Source organism: Chrysemys picta, chromosome 13 (genome assembly GCF_011386835.1).
Source record: "Chrysemys picta bellii isolate R12L10 chromosome 13, ASM1138683v2, whole genome shotgun sequence".
NCBI lineage: Eukaryota > Metazoa > Chordata > Testudines > Emydidae > Chrysemys > Chrysemys picta.
Window position 1 is genome coordinate 4,411,142 of NC_088803.1, and position 22,777 is coordinate 4,433,918.

The following is a 22,777-nucleotide window of genomic DNA, read 5'->3' on the forward strand; positions in this document are numbered from 1 at the left end:
CAGGGGCAGGGCAGGGGCTGATTGGAGGTAGGGTCTGCCTGGAGGCACGGCAAGGGGTGTGGGGCTGGCTGCAGGTAGGGCAAAGAGTGCAGGGCTGGCTGCGGGCAGGACAGGGGGTGCAGGGCTACCTGGAGACAGGGGCTGGCTGCGGGCAGGAGAGGGGGGTGCGGGGCTGGCTGCAGGCAAGGGCTGGCTGGAAACAGGGGCTGGTGCAGGCAGGAGAGGGGGTGCGGGGCTGGAGGCAGGGCAGGGGGTGCAGCAGGGGCTGGCTGCAGGCAGGGGCTGGCTGGAGACAGGGGCTGGTGGGGGGCAGGGGGGTGCGGGGCTGGATGCAGGCAGGGGCTGGTGCGGGCAGGGCAGGGGGTGCGGGACTGGCTGGAGACAGGGGCTGGTGGGTGCAGGAGGTGCAGGGCTGGCTGTAGGCAGGGGCTGGTGTGGGCAGGGCAGGGGGTGCGGGGCTGGAGGCAGGGCAGGGGGTGCAGCAGGAGCTGGTGTGTGCAGGGCAGGTGGTGTGGGGCTGGAGGCAGGGCAGGGGGTGCGGGCTGGAGGCAGGGCAGGGGGTGTGGGGCTGGAGGCAGGGCAGGGGGTGCAGCAGGGGCTGGCTGCAGGCAGGGGCTGGCTGGAGACAGGGGCTGGTGGGGGCAGGGGGTGCGGGACTTGCTGGAGACAGGGGCTGGTGGGTGCAGGAGGTGCAGGGCTGGCTGTAGGCAGGGGCTGGTGCGGGCAGGGCAGGGGGTGCAGGGGCTGGAGGCAGGGCAGGGGGTGTGGGGCTGGAGGCAGGGCAGGGGGTGCAGCAGGAGCTGGTGTGTGCAGGGCAGGGGGTGCGGGGCTGGAGGCAGGGCAGGGGGTGTGGGGCTGGAGGCAGGGCAGGGGGTGCAGCAGGAGCTGGTGTGTGCAGGGCAGGGGGTGCAGCAGGGGCTGGTGCGGGCAGGGCAGGGGGTGCAGCAGGGGCTGGAGGCAGGGCAGGGGGTGCAGCAGGGGCTGGAGGCAGGGCAGGGGGTGCAGCAGGGGCTGGTGCGGGCAGGGCAGGGGGTGCAGCAGGGGCTGGTGCGGGCAGGGCAGGGGGTGCGGGGCTGGAGGCAGGGCAGGGGGTGTGGGGCTGGAGGCAGGGCAGGGGGTGCAGCAGGGGCTGGTGTGGGCAGGCCAGGAGGTGTGGGGCTGGAGGCAGGGCAGGGGGTGCAGCAGGGGCTGGCTGCAGGTAGGGCAGGGGGTGCAGGGCTGGAGGCAGAGCAGGGGGTGCAGCAGGGGCTGGCTGCAGGTAGGGCAGGGGGTGCAGCAGGGGCTGGAGGCGGGGCAGGGGGTGCAGCAGGGGCTGGTGCGGGCAGGGCAGGGGGTGCGGGCTGGAGGCAGGGCAGGGGGTGTGGGGCTGGAGGCAGGGCAGGGGGTGCAGTAGGGGCTGGTGTGGGCAGGGCAGGGGGTACAGCAGGGGCTGGTGCGGGCAGGGCAGGGGGTGTGGGGCTGGAGGCAGGGCAGGGGGTGCAGGGCTGGTGTGGGCAGGGCAGGGGGTGCGGGGCTGGAGGCAGGGCAGGGGGTGCAGCAGGGGCTGGTGCGGGCAGGGCAGGGGGTGCAGCAGGGGCTGGTGCGGGCAGGGCAGGGGGTGCGGGGCTGGAGGCAGGGCAGGGGGTGTGGGGCTGGAGGCAGGGCAGGGGGTGCAGTAGGGGCTGGTGTGGGCAGGGCAGGGGGTACAGCAGGGGCTGGTGCGGGCAGGGCAGGGGGTGTGGGGCTGGAGGCAGGGCAGGGGGTGCAGGGCTGGTGTGGGCAGGGCAGGGGGTGCGGGGCTGGAGGCAGGGCAGGGGGTGCAGCAGGGGCTGGTGCGGGCAGGGCAGGGGGTGCAGCAGGGGCTGGTGCGGGCAGGGCAGGGGGTGCGGGGCTGGAGGCAGGGCAGGGGGTGTGGGGCTGGAGGCAGGGCAGGGGGTGCAGCAGGGGCTGGTGTGGGCAGGCCAGGAGGTGTGGGGCTGGAGGCAGGGCAGGGGGTGCAGCAGGGGCTGGCTGCAGGTAGGGCAGGGGGTGCAGGGGCTGGAGGCAGAGCAGGGGGTGCAGCAGGGGCTGGCTGCAGGTAGGGCAGGGGGTGCAGCAGGGGCTGGAGGCGGGGCAGGGGGTGCAGCAGGGGCTGGTGCGGGCAGGGCAGGGGGTGCGGGCTGGAGGCAGGGCAGGGGGTGTGGGGCTGGAGGCAGGGCAGGGGGTGCAGTAGGGGCTGGTGTGGGCAGGGCAGGGGGTACAGCAGGGGCTGGTGCGGGCAGGGCAGGGGTTTGGGGCTGGAGGCAGTGCAGGGGGTGCAGGGCTGGTGTGGGCAGGGCAGGGGGTGCGGGGCTGGAGGCAGGGCAGGGCAGGGGGTGCGGGGCTGGAGGCAGGGCAGGGGGTGCAGCAGGGGCTGGTGTGGGCAGAGCAGGAGGTGTGGGGCTGGAGGCAGGGCAGGGGGTGCGGGGCTGGAGGCAGGGCAGGGGGTGCAGCAGGGGCTGGAGGCCGGGCACGGGGTGTGGGGCTGGAGGCAGGGCAGGGGGTGCAGCAGGGGGTGCGGGGCTGGTGCAGGCAGGGGGTGCAGCAGGGGCTGGAGGCAGGGCAGGGGGTGCGGGGCTGGAGGCAGGGCAGGGGGTGCAGCAGGGGCTGGAGGCAGGGCAGGGGGTGCAGCAGGGGCTGGTGCAGGCAGGGCAGGGGGTGCAGGGGCTGGTGCAGGCAGGGTAGGGGGTGTAGCAGGGGCTGGTGCGGGCAGGGCAGGGAGTGCAGGGGCTGGAGGCAGGGCAGGGGGTGCAGCAGGGGCTGGTGCGGGCAGGGCAGGGGGTGCGGGGCTGGAGGCAGGGCAGGGGGTGCAGCAGGGGCTGGTGCGGGCAGGGCAGGGGGTGCGGGGCTGGAGGCAGGGCAGGGGGTGCAGCAGGGGCTGGTGCGGGCAGGGCAGGGGGTGCGGGGCTGGAGGCAGGGCAGGGGGTGCAGCAGGGGCTGGCTGCAGGTAGGGCAGGGGCCCCCCTAGTTCTACCACCCTGGCCCTTTAAATAGCTGCCGGAGCCCTGGGGAAGCTGCGGGGTCTCGCGGCTATTTAGAGGACCGAAGCAGCAGAGGGAGCTGGAGCCCCGGCACTTTAAATAGCCCCCGGAGCCCCCTGCTACCCCAGGGCTCTGCTTAGGGTTACCATTCGTCCGGATTTACCCGGACATGTCCTCCTTTTTGTTCTAAAAATAGCGTCGGGGGAATTTGTAAAGCACTCACAATGTCCGGGATTTCCCCCCTCCCCCGGCAGAGCAGAGTGAGCGGCTGGGAGGGCTGCAGGGAAGTCCCGGGCTGGACTCCGGAGCAGCTGTAGAGGAGCCGGATCTGCCCTGCATTCTGAGCCAGGGGCAGCTCTCCCCTGCAGCCCGGTCCGGCAGCACTGTGCAGGGCCAGGGACCGGGTTTTGTTGTGCTGGGGAGCGCAGCCACGTGTCCGGCTGGGCTGGCACAGAGCCCAACACCCTGTTCTGAGCAGCAGGGTAAGGGGGCCAGGGGGCAGGAGAAGGGGCAGGGAGGTTCTGGAGGGGGCAGTCAAGAAACGGGGGGGAGGGCTTTTTGGGGGGCGTGGAGAAAGTTTTGGGCAGTCAGGGTACAGGTAGGGGGTAGAGTCCTGGGGGCAGTTGGGGGGTCTTAGGAGGGGGCAGTTAGGGGACAAGGAACAGGGAGTCTTAGGTAGGGGGTGGGGTTCTGGAGGGCAGTTAGGAGCAGGGGTCCCAGGAGGGGGCAGTCAGGGGACAAGGAGCGGGGGCTGGGGGGCTGGGAGTTCTGGGGGGGAGCTGTCAGGGGGCAGGAGTGGGGAGAGGGATCGGAGCAGTCAGGGGACAGGGAGCAGAGGGGTTTAGATGGGTTGGGAGTTCTGGGGGGGGCTGTCAGGGGGCAGGAGTGGGGAGAGGGATCGGAGCAGTCAGGGGACAGGGAGCAGAGGGGTTTAGATGGGTTGGGAGTTCTGGGGGGGGCTGTCAGGGGGTGGGGAGTGGTTGGATGGGGCGTGGGAGTCCCAGGGGTCTGTCTGGGGGTGGGGTTGTGGATAAGGGTTGGGGCAGTCAGGGGACAAGAGGCAGGGAGGCTTAGATAGGGAGTGGAGTCCTGGGGGGCAGTTAGGGGCAGGGGTCCCAGGAGGGGGCAGTCAGGGGACAAGGAACGGGGGGAGGGTTGGGGGTTCTGGGGGCGGGGCGGGAAGTGGGAGGGGCAGGGGCGGGGCTAGGGCGGGGCTCCTCCCGTCCTCTTTTTTGCTTGCTGAAATATGGTAACCCTAGCTCTGCTCCAACCACTAGACCTGCCCCCAAGCGCCAGAGCTCCCCCTTCTTCGCCACTGGGTACATAAAACTACAAGTCCCAGAATCCCTTGCTTCCCCATCCCACCTCCTGAAGGGCAGCCAATGGGCGGGAGCCGTTGCTGATTGGCAGGTACGCGCGCCAGTGGGGGCGAGCCCATGCCCGGCGCTGGGGCAGCAGGCGATGGCGGCGCCGGGCTGGGAGCGGGCGCTGTGGCTCGTGCTGGGCGCGCTGGGGCCGGCGCTCTCCATGTACGCGCTGCACATGGAGAGCTCGCAGGAGCGGGACCCCGGGTACCGGACATGTGCGACCTGAGCACCTCCGTCAGCTGGGGACCGGCCCCATTGCAGCCCCCCGCCCCATGGCATGACTCCCCCTCCCCCATTGCAACCCCCCGCCCCATGGCATGAGTCCTCCTCATCTGCAACCCCCCACCCCATGGGATGACTCCCCGTCCCCCCCATTGCAACCCCCCAACCCCAAGGCTTAACTCCCCCTCCCCCATTGCAACCCCCGCCCCATGGCATGACTTCCGCTCCCCCATTGCAACCCCCCAACCCCAAGGCTTGACTCCCCCTCCCCCCCATTGCAGCCCCCCGCCCCATGGCATGACTCCCCCTCCCCCACTGCAACCCCCCGCCCCATGGCATGACTCCCGCTCCTCCATTGCTACCCCCCGCCCGATGGCATGACTCCCCCTCCCCCCATTGCAACCCCCCGCCCCATGGCATGACTCCCCCTTGCCCCATTGCAACCCCCCGCCCCATGGCATGACTCCCCCTCATCTGCCACCCCCCGCCCCATGGCATGACTCCCCCTCGCCCCATTGTTGCCGGCACAGGGGCCCGAGGACAGCAACCGTGGGGTTCGTTGCCCGGAGTGCTTCGCGCCAATAAACATACTAGGGTGGAGAAACAATCAAAATTGATTTGAGATCTCAAAGTGGTGCAAGGAGACAGGCAAGTCTCAAATCAAGCACACCAGCAAAAACAGTTTCTCTCTTCTGTATACATTTTACAACTAAGCCCCCCCTCTCTCCCCCTCTCTACCACCCCCCCTCTACTCCCCCTCCCCTCTCTACCAAAAGCATGTTTATACATTTAAGCAACTAAATCATTCTAGGGCTATAAATCTAGCTTGTTAGTAACTTCTTCCTAAACTGTTATTTGGTTCTGTTTACCCTTAGTTTATTACCCCTTCCAGCTAGAAACATGCAAACCTCATCATTATTGTTTGGTACCTGGCATGAGCAAGGTCGTCATTGCTAACTAGCTATTTACATATTCCAATTCCTGTCCTTGGCTTTTGAGGTCGATTCGAGTAAACATGGAAGGACAGAGTTTAAAACATGGAAGAACTCTGGCTCAGGCAGGCCTAGTAACCCCACAGAGCTGCCACTGGAGTGCCGCCGATCGCAATTACAATGACGGCTTTTTTTTTTTTCCTGCCGCTTGGGGCAGCAAAATCCCTGGAGCCGGTCCTCCAGCAGCTCATTTCCATTCTCTTCAAACGTTACCTTCACGTGAGGAACCACTCCCTCAGCCGGCGCACCTCTGCAGTTCTGTTTTGGGGATGCAACTCCACAGCCTTCAAACTTGAGTTTAGAAGAGTCACTGGTGCTCTTCCTTTGATGGCATTAGTCGGTACATTGGCTGGCTGGAGCCTATTAGCCAACCAAACACACCCACAGACACTGATATGGGTTAAAAGAAATTATTATCTGTCAAACAGAAGCCCAAATAGTCCCATGTTCACCTCTCAGTTTCCCGTGTGGGGATAGAAAGCAGGAGAGGTGAAAACGCAAACCCCGGTAGCTATAAAAGGGAACAAGGCTGTTCCCCAAATCCCTGTTGGTCAATGCCATAGAGCTGTGCAGTGTCTGTTTAGAGATGCATTTGACTCCCTGCCCTGTAGATTGTCTCCCTTCTATTAGCCTCATCACTGAACTGGTCTCCAGCCAGTCTGAGAGCCTAGGACCATGGCGCATTATGGAGCCAGCCACCCACCCACCCTCATCGTCTGAGTGTCCTTCAGTGTAACTGTCTATGGAACATTCCCCGAGAACATTCTCTCTCTCTCTCTCTCTCTCTCTCTCTCTCCAGTGTGGGAATGAGTGTGGGGATATGAAAGGGAACATGAGTGGTAATGGGAGTGGAGATCTGTGTTTCAGGGTGAATGATGATACTTGTCTGAAAGTCAGTGGGAATGGAAATATTTTCATTGTTGTTTTTGTTGTTATCCCTCAATTTTACATCATGGGAATGTTGTAAAAACACATAACGTTCATATCATACAAGTTCTTTAAACACAACCAGGAGAAAGCTTCTGTCTACACTTTATTGCTTATTAATAATTAACTAAGTAAATGACCTTCATGATGATGCTCAGTGGTGATAGATTTGGTGCTGGTTGTGGGTCTAGTGCCTAGGGTATCCAGAGGCTGGGAATGGGCGACAGGGGTGGATCACTTGGTGATTCCCTGTTCTGTTCATTCCCTCTGGGGCACCTGGCATTGGCCACTCTCGGGAGACAGGACACTGGGCTAGATGGACCTTTGGTCTGACTCAGTCTGGCCTTCCTTATGTTCTTAATGATAGTCTAGGCTCCCACAGTCCTGGGCATGGTACAAACACAGACCATAAAACCTCACTCAGTCCCACCGAGTTTACAATCCGAGTGTTGACGTCACTAGGCATCACCCTAGGTAACTTGGGAGGGTGGAAGGCCACTAAGTGTCAATGAAGCCTTCCTGCACTAGGCCTAAGTGAACCAAACTCTATCCTTCCATGTTTAAACTCTAATCAACCTCAAAAGCCAGGTGCAATTGGAATATGTAAGCAACCAGTTATCTGTGTGCAACCCCCTGCTCAAGCAGTAATAATGAGGCCTGCATGTTTCTGGCTGAAGGGAAAAAGGACAAGATAACGGTTTAAAGAAGTTACTAACAAGCTAGGCTTATAGCTGCCAAGAATGACTTAACTATTACCAGGGATGGGAGGGGTAGAGGGAGGAATGGGGGGGGGGAGAAAGGGAAGGCTAGAGGGGAAAGGGGAGGGTGAGGCTTAACTGCAAATGTATAAAAGAAGAAAAACTGTTCCTGTTAATGTGCTTGATTTGAGACTTGCCAGTCTCCTTGCACCGCTTTGGGATCCCAAATAAACTTTGTTTGCTTCTCCCCCTGGTGTGTTTATTGGCGCGAAGCACACCGGGCAACGAACCCGCTGTTGCTTTGCCTCGGGCACTCTGTGCTGGCAACAGTTTTGGCGCCCAACGTGGGGCTCGAGGCTGAAATTTAGCCTTGCCCGGACCCCTCTCGGAGGTCGACAGATTACAGCGACGACCGACGCCCAGCGCGCACCGGTGACTTTACCGGGGGCCTCGGCGGAGACGTGGTTTGGTCGACCCCAGAGGGCACAACGGTGCAACGCGCTCGAGTAGTGGAGAAGCAGCTGCGGGCGACGGTGGGGAACCGGTCCCGTGGATAGGGCGACGGTGCAGAACCGGACCCTTGGATAAGGTAGGAACAGTCCAGTGGGGACTTTATCTGTCTTGACCTGGGGACGCCCAGTGTCTACCTGTTATGACCTGGGGACGCCCAGTGTCTCCCTATGGGGCAGGGACAGAGTATGGCAGGCAGGGTAAGGTGTACACCCTTGGAATGCATTCTGGTGAATTGGAAAGTGTTTGGATCGGATCCGTTGGTTAAAAGTAAACTGAAAAGGTTCTGTACAGTAGACTGGCCTCAATATCAGCTAGAGGACCAGGAAAGGTGGCCACCGAAAGGATCACTTAATTATAACACGATCCTTCAATTACTTCTGTTTTGTCAGCAAACGGGTAAATGGAATGAACATATGTATGTACAGTTGTTTATGTTGCTAAGAGATAGGTTAGATATTTTGCAAAAGTGTAATTTGACTCCGACAGGTTCGGTAGTAGCTATTGTTAGTCCCCAGAACCCCCCCACAGCTGTAATGGCAGGTCCGGTGTCCCCTTCGGCTATCACACCCCCACCATATAAAGACAAGGTGTCTCAGGTCCCAGAGATTGCCCCCTCGGTGGAATTTTATCCGTTGATCACTGAGACCGTGGTGTCCAGACATGGCTCAGATAGGAATCAGGCCACTACTATGCAGGTTTACACCCATGTGCCTTTTAACCCAGTGGACTAGCAGCCTTTAAGGCACAGGCAGGGGAATTCTCTACGAACCCAAGCAAGTTTATCTCAGTCTTTGAAGGGTGCCTGGCTAGCTGTAAGCCTGACTGGGATGATTGTAATGTCCTTATGCGGACCCTGCTGTCTGAGGTGGAGCATGATCAGGTTATGTCTAAAGAAAAGGAAAAGAGGCAAGCGAAAATGATGGTCGCAGCAGTACAGGCCGGTGGCAGGGGAAAATTCCAGGAAGGTGGAAGGGGCCGGGGAATGAGAGGACGTGGGCGCCCTGGCTCACAGGAAAGGCGTCTGGGTCGCAACCAGTGTGCCAGATGCTGAAAGGAGGGACATTGGAAAAATGAGTGCCCCGAAAGAGAAGGTACCCCTATGATGGCAGCGGAGGATCAAGAATAGGAGTGTCAGGGGAGACGAACTATCCTGCCCCTGGAACCCCGAGTAAACATGAGGGTGGGAGATTCGGACATAGACTTTTTAATAGACTCTGGAGCTGCATGAACAGCCGTAAACCAACCTCTGCAGCTGCCTGTGTCAGAGTCCCTCACTGTGGTGGGTGCCACAGGGAAAGGAACCAAGTGCCCAGTATATGCCCCAGCGGAATGTGCTTTGGGAAACAGAACTCTATCTCACAAACTGGTTTTCCTCCCCGATTGTCCAACACTTCTACTAGGACGGGACCTGCTTTGTTGCTTAGGAGCCACCCTGCATTTCACCCAAGATGAAATAACCCTCACCTTACCTCCAGAGAATGCCTGGATAATGACCCTTGCAACTGAGCCCTCAGCCATGCAAGCCTCAGAGTGGAGCCAGTGGGAGGACAAAAGGAGGGTTAAAAAGCAGCTTTGCTGGACAGTGTTGCCCCAGGGATTTAAAAATTCCCCCACCCTTTTCGGCCAGGCCCTGGCCAGAGACTTGGAAGAGTGGGACAATGAGGACAGGGTCCTCCTCCTGCAATATGTGGATGACTTGTTGATTGCTGCTGTGGGTCTCACCCCTTGCCTTAAAGCCACTGTGAGCCTCCTGAACTTTGTTGGACTCCTCAAAAGTGGGTGTGCTCGTCCTGGTTTGTTGCTCCAAAGCTCTGTATAGAAGTTATTTTGCTGGATAATGGCAATGTGTATGTGTTCATTGTTGGGAAAAGGTGTATGAGTGAAGAGTGGAAGTTTCCTTTGTAAGTTAAAAGAAGCCAAGAAGGAGAGAAGGAAAAAGAACAGAACGAGTTAACTGAGGGAAAAAAATACAGCTAGCAAGCTCAGTCCAAAGATAAGACGCTGGCACCATCCAAGGACACTGCCCAGAGCTAAGACTTGGCCGACAGCCAAGAAAAGGGGGGCCTGAATGTGCCCAAGCAACTATGAGATCTGCAAAACACTGCCAGGCATTAATGAAATGTGTTAGGTTTCTTTTCTCACAGATAAAAGAAGTGCTACCCAAAGACTCTAGCAGCCCTGCCATTCATTGAAATAAGGAGACTGAGTCTACGTAAGGTCCATCAACGAAAAACTGCTTTGGCTCCACACTGGAAAGGCCCTTTCCAAGTCCTGTTAACCACCAACACCGCTGTGAAGTGCCAAGGACTGCCCACCTGAACCCAGGCTTCTCACTGTAAAAAGACCCCTCCACCTCGGGAGGATTCTCCAACTGATGATAAGCCTATTTAAAGACAGGGTGATGTGCTAGTAACCTCTCCCCTATATGATGCTGAACCACACTGTTTCAGGAAAAGAGAAGAAGGAACACTTGCTTCATTGAAACCACAAAGTCCAGGAATTCCTGACTACAAAAGACATTAAGAACGGACCCTGGTGAAGAAACAAAGAATTATACGCTGGCAGGGAGGCTCTTACACCCCTGGCCTCCCAGGTACAGGCTGAATGTCTGGTCTGCCAAAAGAACAACCCTCGACCAGGAGTGTCAGTGCCATCAGCCACTCTGGAACCTACCCCAGGCCCAGGACTGGTTTGGCAAATAGACTTTACTGAGATCCCCCGGACCCAAGGATACAAATACCTTTTCGTCTTGGTGGATCGATTCAGCGGATGGCCTGATGCCTTACCCCTTGTTTTGCTCCGCATACGCTCTCTCCCAAAGGGCAGGTTAGGGCTCAGTCCCTTCGAGATTATGTTTGGAAGGGCATGGCCTATGAATGGTACACCGGTTCTGGCAGGGAAGTGGGAAATGGGGTGTGGCGTTTTATCTCAGTACATGTGCTCTCTGTCTGCTGTTCTCTGTTCTCTCCACAGGTATACCAGAGATTTGCAGCCTCTCCCGCTGGATGCCCCTGTCCACTCCTTGCAGCCAGGCGATTCCATTCTCCTTTGGACCTGGAAGGATGAGCCTCTCCAAGAGAAGTGGAAGGGACCCCACACCGTCCTGCTGGTCTCCCACACAGCAGCAAAGGTCAAGGGACACAAGAACTGGATTCATCACTCCTGTCTGAAGGCAGTGCCCGCTCCTGAACGGTGGACTGTCCAGCCTATGGAAAAGGACTACCAGCGATGACCTGGGACTTAAACTGTTATTCAAAAAACAATAAGATCTGCTGGGAATGCCCTGTGGTCTCTCTGGACAGTCGCAGCGCACTCCCCGTGAAAACTCTAAGCGTTGGTTGTGTTTACTCTCACAGGGCCGGCCTAACCTGGTGGCCTGGTCCTTTTGTTTTTAATCTGCCTACTATTGGTAATTGATATTTTGTGGGTATTTGGGGAAATGTAATTGTTAGGCCCTAGGGTCACCTGCCCAGCATGAGTTCAGGTCCAGGGTCTGCCACAGTGGTACTCTTTGCCATAGGGACACTCCTTTCTAATTAATTTATTTAATTTAATTAATGGAGATATCCTATCTCCTAGAACTGGAAGGGACCTTGAAAGGTCATTGAGTCCAGCCCCCTGCCTTCGTTACCTCCCGTTTCCCCCAGGCACATGTGGGATGGAAAGGGATCCCTACTAACTTGGAAACAAACACATATGAGTCCTTGAAAGTTTGCTTTGCCCAAGAGTTTAACCTCTCTAACTGCTGGGTATGCTCCCAAATCCCACACCACGCAGCAGGGTTACCCTGGAGGGTGGTCCCCCAAAATTGGTCAGATATCTGTTGGGGATGGTTCAGTAGGGGAAGAAATACCTCGGGTACCCCCTTGTCACAAAACTGTACCATTGAATCCCAGTATGCATTAAGGGACAACCCCTGGCTGCCCCAGGCAGCGTAAATCTTTGTATGCCACCTCAGAGCCCATTAAGGAAGAAGCTTATGTCCCAGAAAACTCACAGGACATTAACAAGCACGTCCTGTCGGCCGAACAGGCTTTCAAGCAGTGGAAGGCCCAGGAAAGGAAACCCACAGTTTTCAATTCCCTTTGAAGTTGGTTGCCCGACCTAGGGGGGTGGCCTTGTGCGTCTCCTCCTCACCGGTGTGGTATTGTGCCTGGTCACCCTCCTCCTAATTGCTTGTTTTAAAATGCTCCTCCGTAAGCTTTGTGCCCCCCGTTCCTCAAAAATCCCAGCATACCCTCTCATTGAAAACCCCAGCTTCATAGCACTTAATCATATCTTGTCCACAGAATATGAGAAAACTCAGCCAAAAGCTTGTTGAGTATTCTCAAAGGAGGGAGTTGTTGACGTCACTAGGCATCACCCTAGGTAACTTGGGAGGGTGGAAGGCCACTAAGTGTCAATGAAGCCTTCCTGCACTAGGCCTAAGTGAACCAAACTCTATCCTTCCATGTTTAAACTCTAATCAACCTCAAAAGCCAGGTGCAATTGGAATATGTAAGCAACCAGTTATCTGTGTGCAACCCCCTGCTCAAGCAGTAATAATGAGGCCTGCATGTTTCTGGCTGAAGGGAAAAAGGACAAGATAACGGTTTAAAGAAGTTACTAACAAGCTAGGCTTATAGCTGCCAAGAATGACTTAACTATTACCAGGGATGGGAGGGGTAGAGGGAGGAATGGGGGGGGGGAGAAAGGGAAGGCTAGAGGGGAAAGGGGAGGGTGAGGCTTAACTGCAAATGTATAAAAGAAGAAAAACTGTTCCTGTTAATGTGCTTGATTTGAGACTTGCCAGTCTCCTTGCACCGCTTTGGGATCCCAAATAAACTTTGTTTGCTTCTCCCCCTGGTGTGTTTATTGGCGCGAAGCACACCGGGCAACGAACCCGCTGTTGCTTTGCCTCGGGCACTCTGTGCTGGCAACACGAGTGTAAATGGGAAGTGGAGTGTGACTGGGAACAGGAATATAAACAAGAATATAAATATCAGCCGAGCATAAAAATCTTCCTTCACTGTGGCCTGAATCCTCCCTCGACTCTCCCCTAAAGAAAAACTCCCAGACACGCCGCTCTCGGCCCACTAATGTCAGGGAGGCTCCACTGCAAAACCTTAACTCTGTCCTCAGACTCCTCCCCTCCCTCAGCTTCTCCCACCTGCACCCACAGGCAGCCCCCAGACCTGGCCCAAAGCACGAGCCAGGCTTGCTCAGATCACGTTTCTAGTGTCATGGATCATTTCAATGTAGCCGGTCACTGCTGGGAAGGGAAAGGGGCTTCAATCCCAAATCCCTCCCAGCGCCATGGGAAATCTTCCCTCTCCAGCGGGTGGCCCAGCCCAATGGATCCCTGGAACACGACCCCTCTCCAGACACTGACCCCCTGACTGGACGTTGCATTGACCTTGTGCGCGTGGAACCGGGCTCCAGAGTTGAGTCCCATCCCCGCCCCCCCTCCCCTGCACCCCAGTATCACCTCACAATAGCCAGGCCCTCAGTTCCTGGGTGAGGAAATACAGTCACTGCAGGGAGCTGTTCATTACTCCCAGGGGTCTGAAAGTGTCAGGGGGATCCCAGCGCCCTGTACCCAGCGCTGCACAGACACACAGGACGGGACAGTCTGACTCCTGCACCCGGAGCCCTAGGGCGAGTCAGTCAGATCACTGGCAGCAGGAGTGTGTGTCTCTTATAAAGCGGGGGCATGCAAATGAGGGAGACAGTTTCCTGTTTAAATCGGTGCCTCTCTCTGCCCAGGCTGCACCCGGAGACACAGTCCACAGCCCCTGGGTCTGTGCAGTGACCAGCCAGTCTCCTGAGACCTTTCCCCTCCAGCACCCGGGAAAATGGGATTTTTGCTCCTGTTTGTTTTCGCTGTAGCAGCTTTGGAAGGTATTTTCCTCCTCTGAATAACTGGCAGAGTTAGAAAAATAGATGACATTATCGCTGTTTATATACCAATATTTATAAACTGTCTTTATTCACAGGTGTCCGGTCCCAGGCGCTGGTGGAGTCCGGAGGGGATGTGAAAAAGCCCGGAGACTCTCTCCGCCTCTCCTGCAAAGCCTCTGGGTTCACCTTCAGCAGTGCTTACATGAACTGGGTCCGTCAGGCTCCTGGCAAGGGACTGGAATGGGTCGCTCGTATAAACCCCAGTTTGGCTACTGGATACCTTGATTCAGTGAAAGGCCGATTCACCATCTCCCGGGATAATTCCAAGAGTGAGCTGTATCTGCAAATGACCGGCCTGAAACCCGAGGACACTGCCAGCTATTACTGTGCGAGAGACACAATGACACAGAAACCATTGATGCTCCTGCAAAAACCCAGGCTGCAGAATCCACACGACAGGTGGGGGCAGCAGCAAGGTGAACAACAGGGCTTTGGGCACAGGAATGAGAACCAGCATCCAGGGGAATGAAATACAAACTGGCCACAAGGCTTTAACCCTTTCATGCCCTAGCAACGTTCCCCTTTTGCTTCACAGAGGCCCACTGGGTCTGCGCCGCAGACATTCCTCGCTGCTTCAGTCAGGTGTGAGTCCTGGTCCCACGGTCAGTCTCTCCTTGTAGATCTGGATCTCTCACTGATGTAAAATGTGGTTAATGTGACCGGTTCCCACATTGTTCCTTCACTTGCCTGACCCCACAGGGACCCGGTCACAGATTCTTCTCACCCATCCCAGTCCGGAAGGGAAGATGCCCAGTGTGACGCTGTCAGACCAAGTGCCAGCTCATGCCAAGGCCCCCAGGCCTTACAAGTGCATAGCTGGAGCCAGCCTCGTTTACCTGTGTGCGAGCACAAGCACAACAGACGTTGTTCGAGGCTAAGTGCATAAGAATGGGTTTCATGTTTCGACTTTTTGAAATGTTTGTAGGATGTTGCCTGCACTGTTTTCACTTATGTGCACCTGGTATACCCTGACATTTGCATTGTATGTACCCCTGCAACTAAAAGTAACCCTTCAAACGCGAAGGAAGATTCCGTAAGAAGTTGTTACATCCTGTTCATTAAACTACAATGAACCATTGTGAGATCAAGGATCAAAGACTTCCCTAAATGCATTCTTCCCGCCCCACCCCCAACTACTTCTAAAGCAGTTTACAAGAACTTTTGAACTAAACCTTGCACCATCCGAAAATCAAAACTCCTGAGACTGAGAATAGAAACCTGGTGTCCTAAATCCCTACTTCCTGCACTGGTAATTTGTCTCTCCTGGCTCCAGGAAGCTCCGGGGGAAACCCCAATTTCCTAGACTCCTTCTGTAGCTGGGAAGGAATGGAACCCAGGCGTTCTGGTAACGGGATGACAAAGCCTGCCGTTGGCAGAACGGCAAATTGATTCAGAACAAACAGCCTCCCAGGTGCTCAGACTCCCGGGAAGAGGCTGCAGTGTGTTGCTACTGTGGGTGCTGTGTGCGTATTACACCGATTGGGCTAAGGGACGATGCACCATCTCCAGGGACAACAATCCCAACCATCTGCTGTGTTTACAAATGAGCAGCCCGAGAGACCTGAGGACCCCACCCCATGTTACCGAGGTACAGATACACCGTGAGGGGAGACTGAGAGACTTTCAGGTCAGAAGGGACCATCCTGGTCATCTAGTCTGACCTGCACATCACAGGCCACAGAACCTCCCCCACCCACTCCTGTAACAGACCCCTAACCTATGGCTGAGTTACCGAAGCCCCCAAATCATGGCTGAAAGACTGTCTGAGCTGAGACAAAAATTGTGTCCCTCAAGGTCTGTCTAATCTATAATAAACTGAATTGGGAGAAAAGACACAACTCCAGGAACCCGTGGATTTTATTTAATCCCTTTCCTTTCAGTTAATTGATACTGAAACCAAGTGATTAGATATAACTCCTCACAGACAGATACTATTTTTTAATAACAGGGAGCTTCTCTTCCCCCAACATTCACCTCCTCCTAACACACTCTGCTCCCCCAAGGGGCCTCAAATATTTTTACGCAGCCTAGTAGCCTATCCCAGGAACAACGCAGCCCCCGCCCCCCAGACACAATTACTGAGAGTTTGTTCAAGCAGAGGCACAAGATTCTAATATCGCCTAGCACTGGCTGAGGTGCCCAGACCCCTATTCCCGTAGAAATCAATGCCCAGAGGACTCAGTTTGAAATAATACTCTCCCTGGTTTCTTGGAATCGATTGTATCCCCCACCCCTACAGACTCATCCATACATTTCACCATTCCCCTTATTATAACACTGATATAAAGTGAAAATGTTCCGGCATCTGCCTGACACCTCCACACCTGTTCACTGGAACCCCACAGACACCTTATCCCTACCCCCTGTCCTCCCACTGCCATTCCCACCCCACAGACACCTTATCCCTACCCCCTGTCCTCCCACTCACAGAGACCCTCACAGCAGGACTTATTCCCCTGCCCTCCGTATCTACCCCCCATATCCCCCCTAAACTACCTTCACCCGCAAAGACCTCCATGAGCAGAGCCCCTCCTCTGTTTTACTCATAGCTATTAGCTTACAAAAGCGGTAGCTTTTGGAGTGGCTCTAAACTGGTGTTTAGGGATTTGGGATCATTCAAGGCAGGTGCAGATTTGTCCCTCAAGGCAAAGTATAATCAGGATCCCACCACAGTGTGCTAGGCGCTGTACAAACATAGGGAAAGGTTCAGTCTGGCTCTCCCTCTCTCAATCATTGTGCAAGTGATTCGGGGCCATAAGGGAAGAGTTTGTCTCTCTTTTATAAGGAGCGAGATATGTAAATGGGGGTGTTGGTTTCCTGTTTAAATCTGCCCCTCTCTCTGCCCTGGCTGCACCGGGAGAGACAATCCACAGCCCCCGTGTCTGTGCAGTTACCGGCCAACCCACCCGAGAACTTTCCTCTCCAACACCCGGGAAAATGAGACTTTGGCTTCACTTACTTTTCATTGTAGCGGCTTTGTCAGGTATTTTCTCCACCTGAACACATTGGAGATGCAGGAGCATGTTATATTTTTGGCCTAAATGTCGTTATATTGTAAACACGTTTTTATGTATTTCTTTGTCTCCTTTTAATTGATAGAGAATGTATTTAACTTGACTGGTTGTCAAGAAGTGGGGGATTTTCTTGTTTTTTCTTGTTTTCGGTGGGGTTTCAATGGTTTGCATGCGGAGGGGGTGGGACTCAGTTTGCTAGGGTGTTACTGGTTTAACGAGGTGAGGGGAGAGGGCGTTTTTGTTAAAGAGGACCGGAGAGGGAACGTGGGACCCCAGCCAATGGCCTGGAGGATGGAGACCCCAGCGACCGGTGACCTGAGACCCCGACCCGGAGACCCAGCTCAGGAGATGCAGCCGGTTCTGGCCAGTGGGAGAACAATGGGCTGCAGAGTGAGGACCCAGTGACCTAACCAGCCGGTTCCAGCCTGAGGACAGAAGCGAGGAGAAGAGGAGGCCCCAGTTTACGACCCTGTTTCCCTGGAGAGAAGACAATGGACAGAGGCGGGGCTTGGGGCCGGGGATCTCAGATGCCCAGCTGAGAAGCAGGGGGGCTCGGGGTTGGAGAGGGGTTGCAGGCAGAGCCCACCTGGATGCAGAGAGACTGGGATGTGTTGGGCTGAGGGAGGCCAGGCCTGAGGCCCTGAGGGTTTCCTGTGCTGTGTTCAACTCTCAATAAACCCTCCTGTTTTGTGCTGGCTGAGTGTCACTCCGGTCTAGAGAACAGGGTGGCATCAACCCCTTCGGGGGTGGAGGCCCGGAGGGTCCAGAGCAAGTGGACTCCCTGAGGGGGAGTGGCTGGTCCTCTATCACCAATCTTCAGTCACAAATTACCACTCCCCCTCCATCCAGGGGTGATTCACAGCCTCCAAGGACAGCTCCAACTTCTACCTGCAAATGACCAGCCTGAAAGCGGAGGACACCGCCGTGTATTACTGCGCGAGAGACACTGACACATAGTGAAGGGAAGCCAGTCTGCACTCACACAAAACCCTCCCCACTTTAGAGACTGGGGAAGGGATTTCCTGCGGGTGGCGTTCTCGCTCCACAGCAATGAGAACGGACCCAAAGTATCTCCTCTTATGCAAACCGCACAGAGCTGCAATAGGAGACAGAGGCTCTGCTGATCCCATTCCCCCTTCTGAACAGAGATGGTTTTTATCCCATCTCCGCAGCACTGACCCTTCTCCTCAGACCAAGCCACAGCAACTCCAAAATTATTTCCAGAAATGTAGCCAACAACCCCCCCACACACACACACACACACAAACCAACAACAACAACAAAACAAACAAAACCAGAAATATTCCAGAGTGTCTTTGCAAAGTCTGTTTCCGCACTCAGTGACCAGGTTACCCTGGGAACGCAATGGATCAATAACGTAGCTCGCTCCTAATTGATAACTCTGACACCAACATTAAAGAGGGGGTAGGAGGCAAAGATAGATAGATAGATAGATAGATAGATAGATAGATAGATAGATAGATAGATAGATAGATAGATAGATAGATAGGGTGAATGGAGATGCCTAGAGAGATGATATAATTCCGACCTAAGCTTAAAAGAGAAGATACATTTTCACACTTCTGCGATCCCAACAATCACTGTTTGTGTAAATCCCGTCCGTTCTGCTCTCTGGCCAAATATTCTTCTCTCACACAACATGAGCCAAGGCCCACTAAAGACAATGGGAATATTTCCCTTCACCACGGTCGATTTAAGAGCACTGCCTAGACATTAATGGCTAGCCAAGTGACATCATTGACATCCTCTCCTTATTTCTCCAGTCATATGAAAGTGTAACCAGGATCCCACCGCGAAGTTGTAGGCACTGCACAAACACACAGAAAGGAGTAAGGAGAGACCTTCTATCGGAGACCCCATGAAAGCAATTTCAGATCATTAAGGGAAGGAGTTTGTATCTCTTATAAGGAGGGGAATATGGAAATGGAGGTGAAAGTCTGCTGTTTAAATCGGCCACTTACTCTCCCAAGGCTGCACCCGGAGAGACAATCCGCAGCCCCCTGTGTCTGTGCAGTTTCCAACCAACTCTCCCCTCCAACACCAGGGAACCAAGGTGATGTCTCAACCCGCTGGTGGCAATACTGCCAAAAGCACTACCAGCTCTTGTCCAGCAAAATTCAGTCTTACTGGTCTTCCAAGGGCTTTGCAGGCAAACCGACAAACAAATCCAGTCCTTCCACATTGGACTGGAAACAGAAATAGGGGATTCTAGACCTGATTCGCCATGGCCTTTACCCATGTTTAGTCATTTACAATTTGCAATGGAAGGGGGACGAATTAGTAACTCTAACAATCAGTCAGTGACTCTGTTCCCATTGAGTTCTTTGAGGGATGTGGGCATCTTAATTAGGAGAAATTCTCCTCTTGAAAGAATATTATAAGGAACTTAACTGTGTTTAAAGTACACACGCACACAAACCAACTGTATTCCTCCCAGGTGATAAAATATATGTCTGCCTCCTCCAAAAGAAAAAGTCAAAAAGCCACAGTAAACATATGTATTCAATATATCTAGGACCTCCTGTACAATGTACAACCCTCTTTGTGCCTCTGATTTTTCATTACACGAGTAATTACTACGAGATATAAAAAGTAAAAAAGGAAAGCACAAAAGTAATATTACCTCCAATAGAGTTACTCCTCACACAGGGTGTGAACGAGAGGAGAAACAGCCTGTATAGTGAGTTTGTAGATGAACACAATCTAATGAAAAAAGTAATATTCCTTTAAAAAAAAAAAATCTTGGCCCTAATGATATCATGTGACAAGGAGTTTCACTGGTAAATTGTGTGGAAAAGTATTTCCTTGTATCTATTTTCAATTAGAAAAAATAATAATTTCAAGCAAACATTCACAGTAAAGATACTTGCATTTATATATAACGTTGACGATCATGGACCAGATTTTCAATATATGGAGGTGCTGGAAGGTGAAGATAGATGCCCAGTGGTATTTTCAAAAGCTCCTGAGTTAACCACCTAACTCCCGTGGAGGTGTCTGTTATACCCCTCTCCCCCCCAATCCATTGGGCCCAGAGTCCTTCAAATCTGACATGTATTTTCTCCTTCTGTTGTTAAATGAGGACAAGCCGCTGAGTGCACCCTCCTTTAACCTGAAATCTTGCCAGCCACTTTCACCTCTCGCCCCCGCCCCCGGTTGGGTGAAACAGACCTGTATGGCCCTGCCTCAATGGGACCCTATTTCAATACAAAGCTCTGATTCTAGACACAACAATATTCATGCAGGAATATCTCCTCCACAAAGTCTTCCACAATATCTGCAAATAAATATGAAATCCTAACAGACTTTTATCTTCTATTGGCCTTCAGCAGGGAATGAATCGTTTCTCTTTATAACTCTGTCTCTCATTCATGTATTTTCTTTTATTCCATAAAAATGGTCCTACTGGGTCAGACCAAAGGTCCATCTAGCCCAGTGTCCTGTTTTCTGACAGTGGCCAGTGCCAGGTGCCCCAGAGGGAATGAACAGAACACGTAACTATCAAGTGATCCATCCCCTGTTATCTATTCCCAGCTTCTGGTAAACAGAGGCTAGGGACACCATCCCTGCCCATCCTGGCTAATAGCCATCGGTTGACCTATCCTTCATGAATTTATCTAGTTCTTTTTTGAACCCTGTTATGTTCTTGGCCTTCACAACATACTATCAATATCCTCCTTTAACAGGAGGTTCTCTACTTCACCCATCTTATTATTTAGACTTCTAGCATTTGTGTACAAGCACTTTAAAAACTTGTCACTGTTTATTTGTCTGCCCTTTTCTGACGTGTCAGATTCTTTTTTATGTGAATGTTTCTCGTCTGATCTGGCCCATACTTTATCCTCTTCCATCCTCTGCTCCTGACTAGAACCTAGAGAATCTCCATCAATAGACTCTCCTCTAAGAGAAGTCTCTGTCCGATCCACCTGCTCCTCTGCAGCAATCGGCTATCCCTCATCTCTGCTCTGCAACCTTTTCAATGGTAAGTGCCAGCCGTCTGGTTCCAGTTTGGTTTAGAAAAACAGCAAGGAGTCTGGTGGCACCTGAAAGACTAACAGATTTATTTGGGCATGAGGTTTCTTGGGTAAAAACCTCACCTCCCTGGGACACGACCCCTCCCCAGACACTAACCCCCTGACCAGAGCTGAGTCCCCCCAGTCCCCAATATCCCCTCACGATAGCCAGGCCCTCAGTTCCTGGGTGAGGAAATACAGTCACTGCAGGGAGCTGGTCATTCCTCCCGGGGTCCGGAAGTGTCAGGAGGATCCCAGCACCCTGTGCACGGTGCTGCACAGACACACAGGACGGGACAGTCTGACTCCCGGACCCAGAGCCCTAGGGCGAGTCAGTCAGATCACTGGCAGCAGGAGTGTGTGTCTCTTATAACGCGGGGACATGCAAATGAGGGAGACAGTTTCCCGTTTAAATCTGTGTCTCTCTCTGCCCAGGCTGCACCCGGAGACACAATCCTCAGTCCCTGGGTCAGAGCAGTGACCAGCCAGTCCCCTGAGAACTTTACCCCAAAAACCCGGGAAAATGATATTTTTTCTCCTTGTAATTTTTGCTGTAGCAACCTTGGAAGGTATTTTCCTCCTCTGAATAACTGGCAGAGTTAGAAGAATATTGTGTTACCGCTGTTTTTATACCGATATTAATGGCCTGTCTTTATTCCCAGGTGTCCAGTCCCAGGTGCTGGTGGAGTCCGGAGGGGATGTGAAAAAGCCCGGAGACTCTCTCCGCCTCTCCTGCAAAGCCTCCGGGTTCACCTTCAGCAGCTACAGGATGCACTGGGTCCGTCAGGCTCCTGGCAAGGGACTAGAATGGGTCGCTATTATATACACCGATGGGAGTACTGCATACCTTGATTCCATCAAAGGCCGGTTCACCATCTCCAGGGATAATTCCAAGAGTGAGCTGTACCTGCAAATGACCGGCCTGAAGCCCGAGGACACCGCCCGCTATTACTGTGCGAGAGACACAGTGAAACGAAACTGGTTTGTGATCATACAAAAACCCAGGCTGCAGAATCGCCCTTCTCCCGGCAGCCGCGCGGGGGCAGCAGTGACACACACACCACTTCGGTCTGGGACAGGAGACCCCGCAACCAGGTGAATGTAACACAAACCTCTGGTCAGTTTTAACCCTTCCATTCCCAGGCAACGTGTCTCCCCTTCCTGCCCTGAGGCCCGCTGGGCCTGCGGTGCAGAAATCCCTAGCTTCATCTGTGAACTCATATCCGGAGTGAGTCCTGTTCTGAGTCGCTCTCCCCTCGCAGACCTGGCACGTTGGCTCTCCCAGGACCCGTCTCTGGTCAGACTCACAGTGTCTGTCAGTGTAAAGGGGACAAGCGCATTTTGGTTTGCGTCAGACCCAGCGGATGGAGCGAATTGCTCCTGGGGCCAAATCCTCCGCTAGTGTAAAGTCACCACAACGGCTTCCGCTAGACTCGAGTTACTCCGGATTTACACCAGGGAGGCTCTGGCCCTTTCAGCAAACTGGGGATGTTTATCGCATTAATGCAGCGGAAGGTGATTAGTTCATTATAACCGATGTGGGGCCCCTCACCGGGGCTTCTCCGCCCTTCACAAACGGTTATTGCCTTTATCCCCACAACGCCGCCGGGAGCCCGGGAACTATCCCAGCCCCTGGTTCAGAGAGGAGAGATGGAGGCTGGGAGATGCAAATGGACAATGCAGAGTCTGGGCAGGGCTGTGGGGCAGAGATCACTCAGTGCCTGAATAAACCCCACTCCGCTGAGCCTGGGAATATGGGAACAGCTGGGACTTTCCAAAGGGACTCACTCAGGGATTCTTTTCACCCAACTGACATGTGGAAATCACAGCCCAGACTCTCCGCTGGTGTCAATGGGTGCAGCTGAGACATCCCGACCCACAATAAAGTTCTACAATGTCACAGAGTCACCATGGAGATAAAAGATGCCACCCCTCAGCCCTTGATGACATCACTCAGCCCAACGCTGGCACTCGGGTCAATGGGGACAGTCAGATGTGGGTCACTGGAATCGCTCAGCGACAGGCTGATGCGGAGGGAGAAAAAGACCCCGGGCTGGAGAGAGACCGGAGGCACCAAGGACACAGAATGCGG

At 54.6% G+C, this 22,777-nt stretch overlaps 1 long non-coding RNA gene and 1 gene segment (V, D, J or C); both read left to right on the forward strand.

The window, feature by feature from the left end:
* The window catches only part of LOC122173242 (Ig mu chain C region secreted form-like), a 1,717,225-nt gene that overhangs the window by 1,017,224 nt on the left and 677,224 nt on the right, over nucleotides 1-22,777 (forward strand).
* Nucleotides 6,645-12,536, forward strand: LOC135975409 (uncharacterized). Its single transcript, XR_010592428.1, has 2 exons — nucleotides 6,645-7,773; nucleotides 10,671-12,536. It is a non-coding gene; the product is annotated as an uncharacterized LOC135975409 (long non-coding RNA).